The 20,735-nt window shown below is 44.5% G+C and overlaps 1 protein-coding gene across 3 annotated transcripts in view; it reads left to right on the top strand.

Annotated features, from left to right (window-relative positions):
- PDE8B (phosphodiesterase 8B) overlaps nucleotides 1-20,735 on the top strand; it is a 339,284-nt gene that overhangs the window by 257,922 nt on the left and 60,627 nt on the right. The window lies entirely within an intron of this gene.

Below are 20,735 nucleotides of genomic sequence, written 5' to 3'. Positions count from 1 at the left end.
TGAGCTGGTGTCACTTCCTGCATCATAACGTTCTATTACCCCTCATGGAATTAAACTGTCACTGTGTGAAAACACACAGTGACATCTCATTGCCGGCAGCAGTCACTGACAGCTGACCGGCACAGCTACAGATGAGAGGACCCATTTCAGCGCTCTATTTGCTGTCATTGGTCAGTCAATCTGAATAACCAAACACTGTGATTGGCGAGAGGTGCTGAAATATCACCACTTCCCCGCACGATCACCACCAACAGCTCGGCTTAGCTGACTGCGGTAACAGCCGGTGCCCACACCGCCCCTGGCAGATTAACCATCCACATGCCATGATCGATAGTGATTGAGGCATTTAGAAGGTTGTGAGAGAGGGCTTCATCTGTCACCTCCATCAGCACCCCTGCAACAAAATCACGAGGATCCAATAGTTGTCATTGCACCTGGAGGTCAAACAATGACCTCCTGGTGTTCCAGGTGTAGTGGCCTGTTAGACCCACTCATGGGCAGGATCTAACAGGCTAGCTGCCTGTGCAATATCACAGGTCTCAAAACAAAAATAAACTAATACACATACAGTGACTTGCAAAAATATTCACTCCCTTTGGCATTTTTCGTGTTTTGCTATCTCACATCTTGGAAATGCACTGTTTTTTTTAGGGTTTGCATCAGTTAATAATAATAATAATAATAATCTTTTTTTATATAGCACCAACATATTCCACAGCGCTTTACAGTTTAGCAGTTCGTACACAAGTCATAAGTAGCAACATTAACAATAATACAATAATTAAAGCAAAATAAGACGACCCTGCTCGTGAGAGATTACAATCTACAAATCAGTTCATGTAAAGAAAATGCTTACAACTGTGAACATTTGTTTTTTCTATTTTTTGTGAAGCAAAAACAAATAGGACAAAATAACTGAAAACTTCTGTGTGCAAAACTATTCACCCCCTAATGTCAGTACTTTGTAGAGCCTTCTTTTGTGGCAACTTGTTTTGCATATGTTTCTAGGAGCCTTGTCACTAGGATAATTGCCCATTTCTCAAGGCAAAACTGCTCCTGCTCCTTAGATGGTTTCCTCGGTTGAAGAGCAATCTTCAAGTCTGACCACAGATTCTCAGTTCGGTTAAGGTCTGGGCTTTGACTAGACCAATCCAAAACATTTACATGTCTCCCCTTAAACCACTGAAGTGTTGCTTTAGCAGTATGCTTTGGGTCATTGTGTTGTTGGAAGGTGAAACTCAGTCCCAGTCTCAAATCACTGACAGACTAAAACAGGCAGGCTTTGCTCAAGAATATCCCTGTATTTCTCACCATCCATCTTCCCCTCGGCTCAAACGGTTTTCCCTGTCCCTGCTGCCGAAAATCATCCACTCAGCATGATGCTGTCACCACCATGTTTCACTGTGGAGATGGTGTTCTTGGGGTGATGAGCTGTGTTGGTTTCACGCCACACATACCGTTTACCTTGGTGGCCAAAAAGTTCAATTTTGGTCTCATCTGACCACAGCACCTTCCTCCATATATTTGGGAAGTCTCCCACATGTCTTTTGACAAACTCCTGTGTGTAAGTAAAGGATTTTTTATGGCCATTTTTCCATAAAGGTTATCCTTTATGGAGTGTACGGCTTAATGTGGTCATATGGACAGATATTCCAGTCTCTGCTTAGGAACTCTGCAGCTCCTTCAGGGTTACCTTTGATCTCTGTGCTGCCTCTCTGATTAATGCCCTTCTTGCCCGGGCTAAGAGTTTTGGTGGGTGGCCCTCTCTTGGCAGGTTTGCTGTGGTACCATGCTCTATCCATTTGATGAGAATGGATTTGATAGCGCTCCGGGGGATCATCAGAGATTGGGATATTTTTTTTATAACCCAACCCTGACTTGTACTTCTCAACTACTTTGTCCCTGACTTGTTTGGAGATCTCCTTGGTCTTCATGGTGTTGTTTGGTCAGTGGTGCCTCTCGCTTAATGGTGTTGGAGTTTCTGTGGACTTTCAGAAAAGGTGTGTAATACTACCAGACCATGTGACACTTAGATTGCACACAGGTGGACTGCCTCTCACTAAGCATGTGACTTATGAAGGTTTCTTTCACCAGACATTTTTAGGGGCTTCATAGCAAAAGGGGTGAATATATTGCACATGCCAATTTTCAGTTATTTGAGCCCATAAACTTAATTTATGCCTATATTTTCTCATTTCACTCCACCAACTTAGATTATTTAACGCTGTTGTAATCGGATTACCAAAATATTTAGACGCAGGCTGTATTCTAACAAAATAGGTAAAAAGCAAAGGGGGTGAATACTTTCGCATGCCACTGGATTTGGTATCACCACATCTAGAATGACCCGACCTATAAGACTGTCACACTATTTAACCCCTACAATGAACATCATAGAAAAAAAGCGTGGCAGAAAACTATGCTTTTTCATCATACCGCCAATGAAAGTGGAATAAGACGAGATCAAAAAGTCAAATGTAAATTAAAATAGTTTCTCTGAAAACATCATCTTGTTTTTCAAAAAAAGACACCACATGGCCCCATCAGTGGAAAAATAAAAAAAGCTATAGCTCTTAGAATATAGCGATGCAACACACTATTTTTTTAATAAAATAGTTGTTACTGGATGGAAGCAGAAAACATAAAAAAAATGATATAAGTGTGACATCGCTGTAATTGTACTGACCCGAAGAATAAAGCTGCCTTATCCCGTTTACCACGCAGTGAATGGCATAAAAAAAAACAATCTCTGAATTGTTGGTTATTTTTCTTTCTGCAGCCCAAAAGTCTGAATAGAAAGTAATCAAAAATATGGTACCAATAAAAATGAAAACTTGTTGGCAGAAATATTGAAAAATTATAGCTCTCAAATATGGCAATGCAAAAACTTTTTTTTGTAAAAAAAAGTTTTTTTTAGTGTGTGATAGCAGCCAAACATTAAAAAAATATAAACCTGGTATCGCACCGATTCGCAGAATATAGTCACCTAATCACTTCTATAGCATGAGGAATGGCGTAAAAAAATAATAAAACTTTCTTGACCTGCTGTTGAATTGTTAATTTCATCTCTCACAGATCGCAATAAGGCTCGGTGCACATTTATCCTGCGCTTTACGCTTAGCCCTTACACTGGGGTTTCCATGTAAATCTCTGAAATATGTGATTTAGACCAAACCCCCGGCAGAGGATTCTCTATAATGAGTCAGGTGGAGACACTGTGGACGCCATCTGACCTTTGATCCAGTGGTGTCCTACTTTTAAGCGTGCATGAAAGTGTATAAAAGTACGGTCGACCACAGTTTTGTGCGCCTCTGAAAAGGAGGACACTGCCCAACAGAAGCAAGACAGAGTCCAGAGTATCTCTGCTTCCTCATTATTGAATGGATCCCGTGCAGGTTTCATCTGATAATCTTGTTTTTTTGCAGATATAGATGTAAACACTGATGTTTATGCTCAGTGTAGAGCACAGGATAAATGTGAACTGATTCAAAATGTTCTGTACCCGAAAATGCCATCAATAAACAGGTATATTAAACCCTCAAAAAAACATGTCCTCACTCAGGTCCGCCATCTGTTAGCAGAAATGTCCATGTAAGGCCGGTTTCACACGTCAGTGGCTCCGGTACGTGAGGTGACAGTTTCCTCACGTACCGGAGACACTGACACACGTAGACCCATTAAAATCAATGCATCTGTGCAGATGTCATTGATTTTTTGCGGACCGTGTCTCCGTGTGCCAAACACGGAGACATGTCAGTGTTCGTGGGAGCGCACGTATTACACGGACCCATTAAAGTCAATGGGTCCGTGTAAAACACGGACCACACACGGACCTTCTCCGTTTGCAGTCCGTGTGGTGTGCAGGAGACAGCGCTACAGTAAGCGCTGTCCCCCCCACTGGTGCTGAATCCGCGATTCATATGTTCCCTGCAGCAGCGTTTGCTGCAGAGAAAATATGAATAATAGTCTTTAAAAGAAAGATCTATGTGTCCGCCGCCCTCCCACCCCCTGTGCGCACCCCCACCCCCTGTGCGCCCCCCCCGCTGTTCAGAAAATACTCACCCGGTCCCTCGTTGGCTGTCGCGGCTTCCTGTCCTGCCTTCCTGCCTTCTACTGTATGCGGTCACGTGGGGCCGACGATTAGAGTCATGAATATGTGGCTCCACCTCCCATAGGGGTGGAGCCGCCTATTCATGACTGTAATTGAGCGGCCCCATGTGACCGCATACAGTGGAAGCCGCGGCCAGACCAGGAAGCACCGACAGCCAACGAGGGACCGGGTGAGTATTTTCTGAACAGCGGGGGGGGGCGCACAGGGGGTAGGAGGGCGGCGGACACATAGATCTTTATTTTAAACACTATTATTCATATCTTCTATGCAGCAAACGCTGCTGCACAGGAGATATGAATTGCGGCTTCAGCACGATGCAGAGTGGGTACCACACGCTCCGTGTGGTACCCACTTGGCACACGGGCCGCACACGTGTGCCGCACATATGGCCTACGTGAGCTCACGGGCACACGGACACGGATAACTCCGGTACCGATTTTTTCCGGTACCGGAATTATCTGGACGTGTGGGACAGCCCTTACTAGTAGCACAAAGGCTTTGGAAAGGTGACATGGCTACCATCAAAAGAAATCCAGCAAAATTCAATTGCCCCCCCCCCCCTTCTAAGTCACATGATCTGCTTAATCTGCAGGTAGTGTCCACATTACTGTAGCATAATTTACGGGGTTTGTGTCTCCGAAAGCACAAGCTGGGCACAATATACGTGCAATGCAATGTACAGGCCTACTACAATGTACAGACACTACAGTGGCATATTTCCATATTCACTCTGCAACATCCATTGCTGCTTGTTTCTGGAAGCCACCCATGGATTCAAAATCATCACTACACCCATAAATAAAACTTCTTCCCCTCGTGAAAATGTAAAATCTGGGACTAAAATAAATATTTTCATGGTAAAAATGTAATTATTTTTTCTTCACAGCCCAATGCTATAAAATTTTGTGAAACACATGTGGTGTCAATATGATCACTGCACCCTTAGATGAACTCACTGAGAGGTTTAGTTTGTAAAATGGGGTCACTTATGGGGGCGTTTTGCTGTCCTGAAATCTCAGAGGCTCTGTCAATGTGACATGGCATCCGCAAACTATTCCAGGCAAATCTGCACTTCGATATGGTGCTAATTCCCTTCTGAGCTTTGCATTGTGCACGAAAACTAGTTTTTGACCACATATAGGTTATTGCTGTACTCAGGAGAAATGTAGTAACAAATTTTGTGGCCCATTTTCTCCAATTAGCCATTTTGAAACTTAAAAACTTTGGGCTGAAACAACATTTTTGTGGAAAAAAATGAAATTTGGGATTTTCACAATGTTATACAATTCTGTTCAATACATATAGGTTAGTGGTATTCTTCAAGAGGTGTAGTTTCCAAAACGGGGGTACTTGTGGGAGGTTCTGCTGTTTTGGAACCTCGGTGTAATCTATTCCAGACAAGTTTGAACTCCAAAAATCAAATAGCGCTCCTTCCCTTCCAAGACCTGTGCCCAAACAAGAGTTTCTGACCACATATACAGTTAGGTCCATATATATTTGGACAGAGACAACATTTTTCTCATTTTGGTTATAGACATTACCACAATTTAATTTTAAACAAAACAATTCAGATGCAGTTGAAGTTCAGACATTTAGCTTTCATTTGAGGGTATCCATATTAAAATTGGATGAAGAGTTTAGGAGTTTCAGCTCCTTAAACTGTGCCACCCTGTTTTTAAAGGGACCAAAAGTAATTGGACAATTGACTCCAAGGCTATTTCATGGACAGGTGTGGGCAATCCCTTCATTATGTCATTCTCAACTAAGCAGATAAAAGGCCTGGAGTTGATTAGAGGTGTGGTGCTTGCATTTGGAAGGTTTTCCTATGAAGTAAACATGCGGTCAAAAGTGCTCTCCATGAAGGTGAAACAAGCCATTCTTAAGCTGTGAAAACAGAGAAAAAACCCATCCGAGAAATTGCTACAATATTAGGAGAGGCAAAATCTACAGTTTGGTACATCCTGAGAAGGAAAGAAAGCACTGGTGATCTCATCAATGCAAAAAGACCTGGGCGCCCACGGAAGACAACAGTGGTGGGTGATCGCAGAATAATCTCCATGGTGAAGAGAAACCCCTTCACAACAGCCAACCAAGTGAACAACACTCTCCCGGAGGTCGGCGTATCAATATCCAAATCTATCATAAAGAGAAGACTGCATGAAAGTAAATACAGAGGGTTCACTGCACGGTGCAAGCCACTCATAAGCATCAAGAAGAAAAAGGCTAGACTGGACTTTGCTAAAAAACATCTAGAAAAGCCAGCACAGTTCTGGAAGAACATTCTTTGGACAGATGAAACCAAGATCAACCTCTACCAGAATGATGGAAAGAGAAAAGTATGGCGAAGGCTTGGTACAGCTCATGATCCAAAGCATGCCACATCATCTGTAAAACACGGCGGAGGCAGTGTGATGGCTTGGGCATGCATGGCTGCCAGTGGCACTGGGTCACTAGTGTTTATGGATGATGTGACACAGGACAGAAGCAGCCGAATGAATTCTGAGGTATTCAGAGCCATACTGTGTGCTCAGATCCAGCCAAATGCAGCCAAACTGATTGGTCGTCGTTTCATACTACAGATGGACAATGACCCAAAACATGAAGCCAAAGCAACCCAGGAGTCTATTAAGACAAAGAAGTGGAATATTCTTGAATGGCCAAGTCAGTCACCTGATCTGAACCCAATTGAGCATGCATTTCACTTGTTAAAGACTAAACTTCAGACAGAAAGGCCCACAAACAAACAGCAACTGAAAACCACCGCAGTGAAGGCCTGGCAGAGCATCAAAAAGGAGGAAACACAGCGTCTGGTGATGTCCATGAGTTCAAGACTTCAGGCAGTCATTGCCAACAAAGGGTTTTCAACCAAGTACTAGAAATGAACATTTTATTTAAAATTATTGAATCTGTCAAATTACTTTTGGTCCCTTTAAAAACAGGGGGCACATGTTATGGAGCTGAAACTCCTAAACCCTTCATCCAATGTTAATGTGGATACCCTCAAATGAAAGCTGAAAGTCTGAACTTCAACTGCATCTGAATTGTTTTGTTTAAAATTCATTGTGGTAATGTCTATAATCAAAATGAGAAAAATGTTGTCTCTGTCCAAATATATATGGACCTAACTGTAGGGTATCCCTGTACTCAAAAAAAAAAAAAATGTACAACACATGATGTCTATTTTCTCCTGTTACCTTTTTGAAAATGAAAAATTGTGGGCTAAAACAACATTTGGAGGGGAAAAAATCTTAATTTTTAATTTTCATAGTTCGATGTTTTAAAATTGAAGCACCTGTGATTCCAATATGCTCACGACACCTCGAGATAAATTACTTGAGGGGTGTAGTTTTCAAAATTGGGTCACTTGTGGGATTTCCAGTGTTTAGGGACATCACGGGCTCTGCAAATGTAACAGAGTATCTGCTTTCTATTCCAGCCCATTTTGCACTCCAAAATTCAAATGGTGCTCCTCCCTTCCTAGCCCTGCTGTGCACCCAAACAGTACTCTTCAACAAATTTTATAGTCAATTTTTCTCCTTTTATCCTTGTGAAAATGAAAAATTTGGGTTTAAAGCAACATTTTTCTGGGAAAAGTTAAAATTTAAATTTTTTCCTTCCACATATCTTTAATTCCTGTAATGTAAAGCATATAAAGGGTTAATAAACTAATGGAATGTGGTTTTGAGCACTTTGAGGAGTGCAGTTTTTAAAATAGTGTCACTTTTGGGTATTTCCTGTCATATAGGCCCCTCTATGTTACTTCAAATGTGAGGTGGTCCCTCCAAAAGAAAATAGGGTTTGTAAATTGCTTTGGAAAACTGAAAATTGCTGATAAACTTTTAACCCTTCTAACTTCCTAAGAAAAAAAAAACTATGTTTCAAAAATGATGCTGATGTACAGTAGACATGTGGTTAATGTTATTTGTTAACTATTTTGTTTTATCTATCTGATTTATGGGTATAATAATTCAAAGTTTGAAAATTGCTAAATTTTTTTTGTAAAATTTTCGATATTTTCATAAATAAACGCAAATTATATCAACCAAAATTTATCACGAGTGTGAAAGACACTACGTGTCAAAAAAAGGTTAAGAATCACTGGGATATTTTGAAGCGTTCCAGAGTTATTACCACATAAAGTGACGCATGTCAGATTTTAAAAATGAGGCTCAGTCATACAAAGTGGCCCGGTCCTTAACCCCTTCAAGTCGCGGCCCTTTTTCGTTTTTGCGTTTTCGTTTTTCACTTCCCTCCTTCCCAGAGCCATAACTTTTTTATTTTTCCGTCAATATGGTCATGTGAGGGCTTGTTTTTTGCGGGATGAGTTGTACTTTTGAACGACACCATTGGTTTTACCATGTCTTTTACTAGAAAACGGGAAAAAAATTCCAAGTGCGGTGAAATTGCACAAAAAGTGCAATCCCACACTTGTTTTTTGTTTGGATTTTTTGCTAGGTTCACTAAATGCTAAAACTAACCTGCCATTGTGATTCTCTAGGTCATTACGAGTTCATAGACACCTAACATGTCTAGGTTATTTTTTGTCCAAGTGGTGAAAAAAAATTCAAAACTTTGCTTAAAAAAAAAAAAAAAAAAAAAAGTGCCATTTTCCAATACCCGAAACGTCTCCATTTTACATGATCTGGGGTTGGGTGAGGGCTTATTTTTTGCGTGCCGAGCTGGCGTTTTTAATAATATCACTTTTGTGCAGATACGTTCTTTTGATCGCCCGTTATTGCATTTTAATGCAATGTCGCGGCGACCAAAAAAACGTAATTCTGGCATTTCGATTTTTTTTTCGCTACGCCGTTTAGCGATCAGGTTAATGCTTTTATTTATTGATAGATTGGGCGATTCTGAACGCGGCGATACCAAATACGTGTAGGTTTGATTTTTTTTATTGTTTTATTTAGGATGGGGCGAAAGGGGGGTGATTTAAACTTTTATATTTTTTAAATTTTTTCATATTTTTAAAAACATTTTTTTTTTAACTTGTGCCATGCTTCAATAGCCTCCATGGGAGGCTAGAAGCTGGCACCACTCGATTGGCTCAGCTACATAGCAGCGATCATGAGATCGCTGCTATGTAGCTGAATTGCAGGTGTGCTGTGAGCGCCGACCACAGGGGGGCGCTCACAGCAGGCCGGCATTAGTAACCATAGAGGTCTCAAGGACCTCTATGGTTACCATCCTGATCATGTGACAGGGGTCGGCGATGATGTCAATTCCGGCCGCCCGGCCGGAAGCGCCGGTTAAATGCCGCTGTCTGCGTTTGACAGTGGCATTTAACAGGTTAATAGCGGCGGATGAATAGCGATTTCACCCGCCGCTATTGCGCGCACATGTCAGCTGTACAAAACAGCTGACATGTCGCGACTTTGATGTGGGCTCACCGCCAGAGCCCACATCAAAGGGGGAGACACGACATGCGCCGTACATGTACGACGCATGTCGTGAAAGGGTTAAGGGTTTAATTGTAACCTTCTGCCCTAGGTGGCCTGTTTGGGGTCTTCATGTGGTGCTCTGATTAGGTATTCATAATGCAGACTGCTGACAGGTCACTGATCCCTTGCTGACAGGTCACTGATCCCTCACTGACCTGCCCCCTATTTTACATAATGAATATTATATATATATTGTAAAAAAAAAAATCACCTGCAGCAGGCAGACTCTGGCGGTGATGCCTGCGCTGCAGCATTATCGCATCTATAATGTGTATTTGATGATATACCGTATATACTCGAGTATAAGCCGACCCGAGTATAAGCCGACCCCCCTAATTTTGCCACAAAAAACTGGGAAAACTTATTGACTCGAGTATAAGCCTAGGGTGGAAAATGCAGCAGCTACCGGTGAATTTCAAAATTAAAAATAGATATTCCATACCATTCATTATGGCCCCATAGATGCTCCACATAAAGCTGTGCCATATACACTCACCGGCCACTTTATTAGGTACACCTGTCCAACTTCTTGTTAACACTTAATTTCTAATCAGCCAATCACATGGCGGCAACTCAGTGCATTTAGGTATGTAGACATGGTCAAGACAATCTCCTGCAGTTCAAACCGAGCATCAGTATGGGGAAGAAAGGTGATTTGAGTGCCTTTGAACGTGGCATGGTTGTTGGTGCCAGAAGGGCTGGTCTGAGTATTTCAGAAACTGCTGATCTACTGGGATTTTCACGCACAACCATCTCTAGGGTTTACAGAGAATGGTCCGAAAAAGAAAAAAAATCCAGTGAGCGGCAGTTCTGTGGGCGGAAATGCCTTGTTGATGCCAGAGGTCAGAGGAGAATGGGCAGACTGGTTCGAGCTGATAGAAAGGCAACAGTGACTCAAATCGCCACCCGTTACAACCAAGGTAGGCCTAAGAGCATCTCTGAATGCACAGTGCGTCGAACTTTGAGGCAGATGGGCTACAGCAGCAGAAGACCACACCGGGTACCACTCCTTTCAGCTAAGAACAGGAAACTGAGGCTACAATTTGTACAAGCTCATCGAAATTGGACAGTAGAAGATTGGAAAAACGTTGCTTGGTCTGATGAGTCTCGATTTCTGCTGCGACATTCGGATGGTAGGGTCAGAATTTGGCGTAAACAACATGAAAGCATGGATCCATCCTGCCTTGTATGGAGCATCTTTGGGATGTGCAGCCGACAAATCTGCGGCAACTGTGTGATGCCATCATGTCAATATGGACCAAAATCTCTGAGGAATGCTTCCAGCACCTTGTTGAATCTATGCCACGAAGAATTGAGGCAGTTCTGAAGGCAAAAGGGGGTCCAACCCGTTATTAGCATGGTGTACCTAATAAAGTGGCCGGTGAGTGTATAATGCTCTGCACAGTTCATTATGGCCCCATAGATGCTCCATAGAAAGCTGTGCCGTATATAATGCTCTGCACCGTTCATTATGGCCCCATAGATGCTCCACATAAAGCTGTGCCATAAATATAATGCTCTGCACCGTTGCCCCATAGCTGTGCCATATATATAATGCTCTGCACCGTTGCCCCATAGATAGCTGTGCCATATATATAATGCTCTGCACCGTTGCCCCATAGCTGTGCCATATATAATGCTCTGCACCGTTGCCCCATAGCTGTGCCATATAGTGCTCTGCACTGTTGCCCCATAGCTGTGCCATATAGTGCTCTGCACCGTTGCCCCATAGATAGCTGTGCCATATAGTGCTCTGCACCGTTTCCCCATAGATAGCTGTGCCATATAGTGCTCTGCACCGTTGCCCCATAGATAGCTGTGCCATATAGTGCTCTGCACCGTTGCCCCATAGATAGCTGTGCCATATAGTGCTCTGCACCGTTGCCCCATAGCTGTGCCATATAGTGCTCTGCACCGTTGCCCCATAGCTGTGCCATATAGTGCTCTGCACCGTTGCCCCATAGCTGTGCCATATAGTGCTCTGCACCGTTGCCCCATAGCTGTGCCATATAGTGCTCTGCACCGTTGCCCCATAGATGCTCCACATAAATCTGTGCCATTGCTGCTGCTGCAATAAAAAAAAAAAACACATACTCACCTCTCTTGCTTGCAGCTCCTCACGTCCCGTCCCGGCGTCTCTCTGCACTGACTGATCAGGCACACTATATGCGTCATTGCGCCCTCTGACCTGCACGGTCAGAGCGGAGAGACGCCGGGAAGATGGTGCGGCGTGTGGAACGAGGACAGGTGAATATGCGATACTTACCTGCTCCCGGCGTCCCGCTCCTTCCCCCGGACAGCTGGTCTTCGGTGCCGCAGCCTCTTCCTCTATCAGCGGTCACCGGCACCGCTTCATTAGAGAAATGAATAGGCGGCAGCCTATTCATTTCTCTAATGAGCGGTCCCACGTGACCGCTCAGGGGAAGAGGCTGCGGCACCCGGAGACCGTGGGACGGGCAGGGGGAGCGACAGGAACGCCGGAACTAGGTGAGTATATGACAGTCCTCACCCGCCGACCCCACCACCGATCATGACTCGAGTATAAGCCGAGAGGGGCACTTTCAGCCCAAAAATTTGGGCTGAAAATCTCGGCTTATACTCGAGTATATACGGTAAGTAAATTCATTTACAAAAGTGCCTCCTCCAAGAAGGCGGCGCCTATGCAGTAGCAGCTATCGGCAATTGCGGATAGATGCCACTGCGCAAACGCCGGCGACACCATCTTGCTAGAGTAAAAAAAAAATTGTCCCCACTAAGATGGTGCCGGCAGCGCCTGCGCAGTAGCATCTATAAGCGATATCTGTCACAGCTTGGTTGTCGGGTGACCCGCGACAAGGGGCTCCTACCCTGTCCTTAATACTAGATGTGCCCTTTCTCACCCTATTCCCCGGGATACTTCTGAAGGTGAAGATGCTGGGGCCACCAATTTCGCCTTATCTCGTGCATCCACCCTCCGTATGTATCCCTCCCCCTGCCAAGGAAGACGGGAGCAACCGTGCACCGCAGTACACCAACCAGATGAACAAGGCAACACGTACAAGGGCAACTGAAAATACCAGGCATAGAAATATTCACTCACATATAAGAGAGGAATGCATCGGGGAGTGGAGGATGGGGAAAAACCAAAGTAAGAGGAGGAAAGGGAGTAAGCACACTTACAAACCCAAACAACAGTCACAGATATATCCACCAAACTCCTTCTCGTTTAACCACCAAAAAACTCTCCTCCAAGCCATGCAGCAAAAGCTAGCTCTGACAATGTGTTTCAATCAGGACTCAGATTATATATGGGATAGGAGTGGCTAATCGTGTTCAGCTGAAAGCTCAGGCTCACAAAGATCCCAACATGTCCAATTAACCCCTGTTCTGACAAAACAAATTAACACTGTGAAGAAACCAGATTGTATCTTAATTACCCAGACAGCTACGTTTTTGCAAACCAATAAGAACTGAATTTTCATCTGTATATTGGCTTGTGCATTTAAGTGTTTATGTCTGGTGGTTCAAGAGGACAGACTTGCAGACTGATACCATTTAACATACAGTGTAAGTCTGTAGTGGTGACTGTACATTGAGTGTGTTGAGCTTTGTTTGTTGATGTGTGCTTATATGCTAATATACTTAATCACATCACCATTGTTTACCTTTTCTTGATGTTGGACTGAAAGACCCTGGGTGGTTCTAAGGGTAGCTTACATGCCTTGGGTATAAAGAGACTGAAGTAACACAGAGCTGAGAGCGAGACATCGTGCAAACCACCAAACAGACAAGAGAAAGGACTGCAGCCAATTCATCATGGCACCATCATGAGGGACACTGATCTAGGATTCTATAGGATACAACCTAGGGGTTTTCGGCTCTGGTTGGAAGGACACAGATCTGATCCAGTGACCATCTCTGAACCATGGATCTGTTTGGAGAAAGCCAGGGTTGGGACCCGCTGGTCACCTGGTTCCATGGAGATGGTCAGATAAGCCAGGTGGTGACTCTCGTGTCAACTGGCTTTGGACCTTGTATGGACTCTATGGACAGTTCTTGGTCATCTCCCTATGCTTATCGTTACCCCTTCTCTGTGCATTCATCCACAGATTGAGTAGCGACCCTGGGAGCTCTGACATCGTGTCAACTGGCTTTGGACCTTGTATGGACTCTATGGACAGTTCTTGGTCATCTCCCTATGCTTGTCGTTACCCCTTCTCTGTGCGTTCATCACAGATGGAGTAGCGACCCTGGGAGCTCTGACATCGTGTCAACTGGCTTTGGACCTTGTATGGACTCTATGGACAGTTCTTGGTCATCTCCCTATGCTTGTCATTACCCCTTCTCTGTGCGTTCATCCACAGATGGAGTAGCGACCCTGGGAGCTCTGACATCGTGTCATACTGGAAATACGTGGAGACGCAGTGATATTTTATATGCGCCCATGTACCCATACAATTCCAGGCATGTTGGGAATGTTCTGTTTGCTATTGTGTGCTGTGGTTCAATAAAGTATTGCCACCCTGTTTTACCTTAACATTGTGTTGTCTGTGTAGTGTATTGCCCACTGGGAGATAGAGCGGGCGTTCAGTGGTATGAGCCGTCGTCCATGCAGTCTTGCTAAAGACAGCCGGGCCAGCGGACGAGAGCACCCACTGACCCCGCTTCTCCGTAACAAAAACCATTTAAAAATAAGGTGAGGTGCTTGTTTTCATCACAGGAGCCATCAGACACTGTGGTCTTCTGGCTCCTGTTGTGAACTGTGTTTCTGGGCTCCCTCTGGTGGTCACTAACGGTATTGTGTTAGGTATGTCTTGTTGCAGGCCTGAGCTCCAGCTGTGTCGTTAAGCAGCGGGTGTTTCCTATTTGAGTCTCCTCTGGACTCAGTCTCTTGCCTGGCATCGTTGTATCCAGACCTATTTGGTCTCCTCCGGATTCCTTTCAGTCTGCCTCATGCAAGAAAAGCTAAGTCTGTTTTGTACAATTTGGATCGTTTGCATTATTCAGTGTTTTTGTCCAGCTTGCTTTACATTTGATTTTTGACTCGCTGGAAGCTCTAGGGGGCTGATATTCTCCCTCCACACCATCAGTCGATGTGGGGGTTCTTGAATGTTCAGCGTGGATGTTTTGTAGGGTTTTCTGCTAACCGCATAGTCCACTATCTATTTTCTGCTATCTAGACTATTGGGCCTCACTTTGCTGAATCTAGTTCATCTCTACGTTTGTGTTTTCCTCTTGCCTCACCGTTATTATTTGTTGGGGGCTTTCTATATCTTTGGGGTTCAATTTCTCTGGAGGCAAGCGAGGTCTTATTTTTTCCCTCTAGGGGTAGTCAGTTCTCCGGCTGGCTCGAGACGTCTAGAACCAACGTAGGCACGTTCACCGGCTACTTTTAGTTGTTTGTGTCAGGATCAGGTATGCGGTTAGCCCAGTTTCCACCTCCCTAGAGCAGTATTTATATTTTTGCTATCTTGCCGGAATATCAGAGATCCTCTGCCATTGGGATCATAATAGAATGCCAGGCCTAAAGAAAATGTTTAATGCATCGCAGAAGCGGGATTAAAAAGAAGTTCTGAGTTTTTTTTTTTTTTTTTGTTGCTGCAGTTTGCCTAGCTTCTTCCATCCCCTTTTTCTCTGAGTGGCTGATACTCTGCTGCAGATATGAATGTCCAGACTTTGACTTCTAGTGTGGATCAGCTTGCTGCTAGGGTGCAAAGCATTCAGGATTTTGTTATCCATAGCCCTATGTCTGAACCAAAAATACCTATTCCTGAGCCGTTTTTTGGAGATAGATCTAAATTCCTGAATTTTAGGAATAATTGTAAATTGTTTCTGTCTCTGAAACCTCGTTCCTCTGGTGATTCCGCTCAGCAAGTTAAGATTGTTATTTCCTTCTTGCGCGGCGACCCTCAGGATTGGGCCTTCTCTCTGGCGCCAGGAGATCCTGCATTGGTGAATGTTGATGCATTTTTTTCTGGCACTTGGTTTGCTTTATGAGGAGCCTAATCTTGAAAATCAGGCTGAAAAAATGTTGCTGGTTATCTCTCAGGGTCAGGACGAAGCTGAGGTATATTGCCAAAAATTTCGGAAATGGTCCGTGCTTACTCAATGAAATGAGTGTGCACTGGCCGCAAATTTCAGAAATGGTCTTTCTGAAGCCATTAAAGATGTGATGGTGGGGTTTCCTATCCCTACAGGTCTAAATGATTCAATGGCTCTAGCCATTCAAATTGATCGACGTTTGCGGGAGCGCAAATCTGATAATCCTTTGGCGGTGCTGTCTGAACGGTCACCTGATTCTATGCAATGTGACAGAATTCTGACCAGAGCCGAGCGACAAAATCATAGACGTCAAAATGGGTTGTGTTTCTACTGTGGTGATTCAACACATGTTATCTCAGCATGCTCTAAATGTTTAAAGAAAAAAGTTAATCCTGTCGCCATTGGTACTTTTCAGCCTAAGTTTATTTTGTCTGTGACTTTAATTTGTTCATTATCTTCTTACTCAGTTATGGCGTTTGTGGATTCTGGTGCTGCTTTAAGTCTGATGGATTTGTCGTTTGCCAAGCGCTGCGGTTTTGTCCTGGAGCCTTTGGAAAATCCTATTCCTCTTAGAGGAATTGATTCTACGCCATTGGCAGAGAATAAACCTCAGTATTGGATGCAGGTGACCATGTGCATGACTCCTGTACATCAGGAGGTGATTCGTTTTTTGGTACTGCATAAAATGCATGATGTTGTCGTTTTGGGTCTGCCATGGTTACAGGCCCATAATCCAGTTTTAGATTGGAAAGCTATGACTGTGTCTAGTTGGGGGTGTCAGGGGATTCATGGCGATTCTCCATTGGTGTCTATTGCTTCTTCTACTCCTTCTGAGATCCCTGAGTTTTTGTCAGACTTTCAGGATGTATTTAATGAGGCCAGGTCCAGTGCCCTTCCTCCTCATAGGGACTGTGATTGTGCTATAGATTTGATTCCTGGTAGTAAGTTTCCTAAGGGACGACTCTTTAATTTATCTGTGCCAGAGCATGCCGCGATGCGGAGTTATATAAAGGAGTCTTTGGAGAAGGGACATATTCGCCCATCCTCGTCCCCTCTTGGTGCAGGATTCTTTTTTGTGGGCAAGAAAGACGGGTCTCTGAGACCTTGTATTGATTATCGTCTTCTGAATAAGATCACTGTTAAATTTCAGTATCCTTTGCCATTGTTGTCTGATTTGTTTGCTCGGATTAAGGGATCCAGTTGGTTCACCAAGATAGATCTTCGTGGTGCGTATAACCTTGTGCGCATAAAGCAGGGAGATGAATGGAAAACGGCATTTAATACGCCTGAGGGTCATTTTGAGTACCTGGTGATGCCTTTCGGATTATCTAATGCTCCTTCTGTGTTTCAGTCCTTCATGCATGACATCTTCGGGAAATATCTGGATAAATTTATGATTATTTATCTGGATGATATTTTGTTTTTTTCTGATGATTGGGAGTCCCATGTGAACCAGGTCAGGATGGTGTTTCAGGTTTTGCGGGAGAATGCTCTATTTGTGAAGGGCTCAAAATGTATCTTTGGGGTACAGAAAGTTTCTTTTTTGGGTTTTATTTTTTCCCCTTCTACTGTGGAGATGGACCCAGTTAAGGTCCGTGCCATTCATGACTGGACTCAGCCCACGTCTGTTAAGAGCCTGCAGAAGTTCTTGGGCTTTGCTAATTTTTACCGTCGTTTTATCGCTAATTTCTCCAGCGTGGTTAAACCTTTGACGGATATGACCAAGAAGGGTTCTGATGTTGCGAATTGGTCTCCTGCGGCCGTGGAGGCCTTTCGGGAGCTGAAGCGTCGGTTTACTTCAGCGCCAGTCTTGTGCCAGCCGGATGTCTCTCTTCCCTTCCAGGTTGAAGTTGATGCTTCTGAAATTGGTGCAGGGGCTGTTTTGTCGCAAAAAAGTTCTGATGGCTCCGTGATGAAGCCATGCGCCTTCTTTTCAAGGAAATTTTCGCCTGCTGAGCGGAACTACGATGTTGGTAATCGGGAGTTGTTGGCCATGAAGTGGGCATTTGAGGAGTGGCGACATTGGCTCGAGGGAGCTAGACATCGTGTGGTGGTCTTGACTGATCATAAAAATCTGATTTACCTCGAGTCTGCCAAGCGCCTGAATCCTAGACAGTTCCGTTGGTCGTTGTTTTTATCCCGTTTTGACTTTGTGGTCTCGTACCTGCCTGGTTCGAAGAACGTGAAGGCTGATGCACTTTCTAGGAGTTTTGTGCCTGATTCTCCGGGAGTCTCTGAGCCGGCTGGTATTCTCAGAGAGGGAGTAATTTTGTCTGCCATTTCCCCAGATTTGCGACGAGGGCTGCAAAAATTTCAGGCTGATAGGCCTGATCGTTGTCCACCAGAGAGATTGTTTGTCCCTGATGGATGCACCAACAGAGTTATTTCTGAGGTTCATTCTTCAGTGTTGGCGGGACATCCTGGGATTTTCGGTACCAGAGATTTGGTGGCCAGGTCCTTTTGGTGGCCTTCCTTGTCGCGGGATGTGCGTTCTTTTGTGCTCGGGCTAAGCCTTGCTGTTCTCGTGCCAGCGGGTTGCTTTTGCCCTTGCCTATCCCAAAGAGGCCTTGGACGCACATTTCCATGGATTTCATTTCGGATCTTCCGGTGTCTCGGAAGATGTCTGTCATCTGGGTGGTGTGCGATCGTTTTTCTAAAATGGTCCATTTGGTGCCCTTGCCTAAGTTGCCTTCCTCCTCTGATTTGGTTCCTTTGTTCTTTCAGAATGTGGTTCGTTTGCATGGCATCCCTGAGAATATTGTATCTGACAGAGGATCCCAGTTTGTGTCCAGATTCTGGCGATCCTTTTGTGCTAAGATGGGTATTGATTTGTCTTTTTCGTCGGCTTTTCATCCTCAGACAAATGGCCAGACCGAGCGAACTAATCAGACGTTAGAGACTTATTTGAGATGTTTTGTTTCTGCTGATCAGGACGACTGGGTTACCTTTTTGCCACTGGCCGAGTTTGCCCTTAATAATCGGGCTAGTTCTGCCACCTTGGTTTCACCCTTTTTCTGCAACTCTGGTTTTCATCCTCGTTTCTCCTCGGGTCAGGTTGAACCTTCTGACTGTCCTGGGGTTGATTCTGTGGTGGATAGGTTGCAGCGGATTTGGAACCATGTGGTGGACAATTTGAAATTGTCACAAGACAAGGCCCAGCGGTTTGCCAACCGCCGCCGCGGTGTGGGTCCCCGACTTCGTGTTGGGGATTTGGTTTGGTTGTCTTCTCGGCATGTTCCTTTGAAAGTCTCCTCTCCTAAGTTCAAGCCTCGCTTTATCGGTCCTTATAAGATTTTGGAAATCCTTAACCCGGTGTCTTTTCGCTTGGACCTTCCAGCGTCTTTTGCTATTCATAATGTGTTCCATAGGTCCTTGTTGCGGCGGTACGTGGTGCCTATGGTTCCTGCTGTTGAGCCTCCTGCCCCGGTTTTGGTTGAGGGCGAGTTGGAGTACGTGGTGGAGAAGATTCTGGATTCTCGTATCTCTAGACGGAAACTCCAGTATTTAGTTAAGTGGAAAGGCTATGGTCAGGAGGATAATTCCTGGGTTGTCGCCTCTGATGTTCATGCGGCTGATTTGGTTCATGCCTTTCACGCTGCTCATCCTGATCGCCCTGGGGGTCTTGGTGAGGGTTCGGTGACCCCTCCTCAAGGGGGGGTACTGTTGTGAACTGTGTTTCTGGGCTCCCTCTGGTGGTCACTAACGGTATTGTGTTAGGTATGTCTTGTTGCAGGCCTGAGCTCCAGCTGTGTCGTTAAGCAGCGGGTGTTTCCTATTTGAGTCTCCTCTGGACTCAGTCTCTTGCCTGGCATCGTTGTATCCAGACCTATTTGGTCTCCTCCGGATTCCTTTCAGTCTGCCTCATGCAAGAAAAGCCAAGTCTGTTTTGTACAATTTGGATCGTTTGCATTATTCAGTGTTTTTGTCCAGCTTGCTTTACATTTGATTTTTGACTCGCTGGAAGCTCTAGGGGGCTGATATTCTCCCTCCACACCGTCAGTCGATGTGGGGGTTCTTGAATGTTCAGCGTGGATGTTTTGTAGGGTTTTCTGCTAACCGCATAGTCCACTATCTATTTTCTGCTATCTAGACTATTGGGCCTCACTTTGCTGAATCTAGTTCATCTCTACGTTTGTGTTTTCCTCTTGCCTCACCGTTATTATTTGTTGGGGGCTTTCTATATCTTTGGGGTTCAATTTCTCTGGAGGCAAGCGAGGTCTTATTTTTTCCCTCTAGGGGTAGTCAGTTCTCCGGCTGGCTCGAGACGTCTAGAACCAACGTAGGCACGTTCACCGGCTACTTTTAGTTGTTTGTGTCAGGATCAGGTATGCGGTTAGCCCAGTTTCCACCTCCCTAGAGCAGTATTTATATTTTTGCTATCTTGCCGGAATATCAGAGATCCTCTGCCATTGGGATCATAACAGGCTCCTCTCTGTTGCGGTAACCCCGTGACAATATCTGTAAGTCACATATCCACATATGTCACACTGGCTGGTTTTCACAGAAGTAGCCTTTTGTGACTACCTAAGCCATTATGGCCTCTGCACTGGTTTGGGGTGTAAGATTTTGTTTTCTTTACCACAAGAATATTGAATTTAGCCAAAGAAGTGGATGACATTTACTTAATGGAAATATTATATCATCCTGACAAATATCAGAAACTGTATCTAATCTATCAAATACATATTTTATAGCTGTCAGCCAAAAGACAGCTTTCTCTTTTGGCCTCCCCATTTTATGTGCCCATTCATCTTGACCATGCATTAAGGTATAGGAAGTGTAAAGTATTGGTTTGTCTTCATGAAAGTAAATAGCTTGAGCAAATAAAACCTACCATAAGTGCCCGATCCTTATCAATTCCAGACTAGGGCAATTTTCACTTTCGTGCCCACCAGTCTTGCCTTGGCAGCTTGGTCGCCTTGGGTTTTTATTAACCTCCATGACTAACATCATAACAGTATGACTTCTAGCAAATGCCAGAGGCTGTCAGGGTGCCAGGCCGAGGATATTGGCCGTGGAAGTGAAGACTATCTTGGTCCGGCTGCCTTGAGGGACCAAACTGGATGCCTGGTCCACAGTTTGACAAATCTTATTTCCCAATTCTTTTCCTGACATATGTCTATGGTGGAGGGTCGGAAGGCCCCCATACACCTCAGATA

Source organism: Ranitomeya variabilis, chromosome 1 (genome assembly GCF_051348905.1).
Source record: "Ranitomeya variabilis isolate aRanVar5 chromosome 1, aRanVar5.hap1, whole genome shotgun sequence".
Classification (NCBI taxonomy): Eukaryota; Metazoa; Chordata; class Amphibia; order Anura; family Dendrobatidae; genus Ranitomeya; species Ranitomeya variabilis.
The sequence above is the reverse complement of the archived record's forward strand: the minus strand, read 5'-3'. Positions and strand labels throughout refer to the sequence as shown.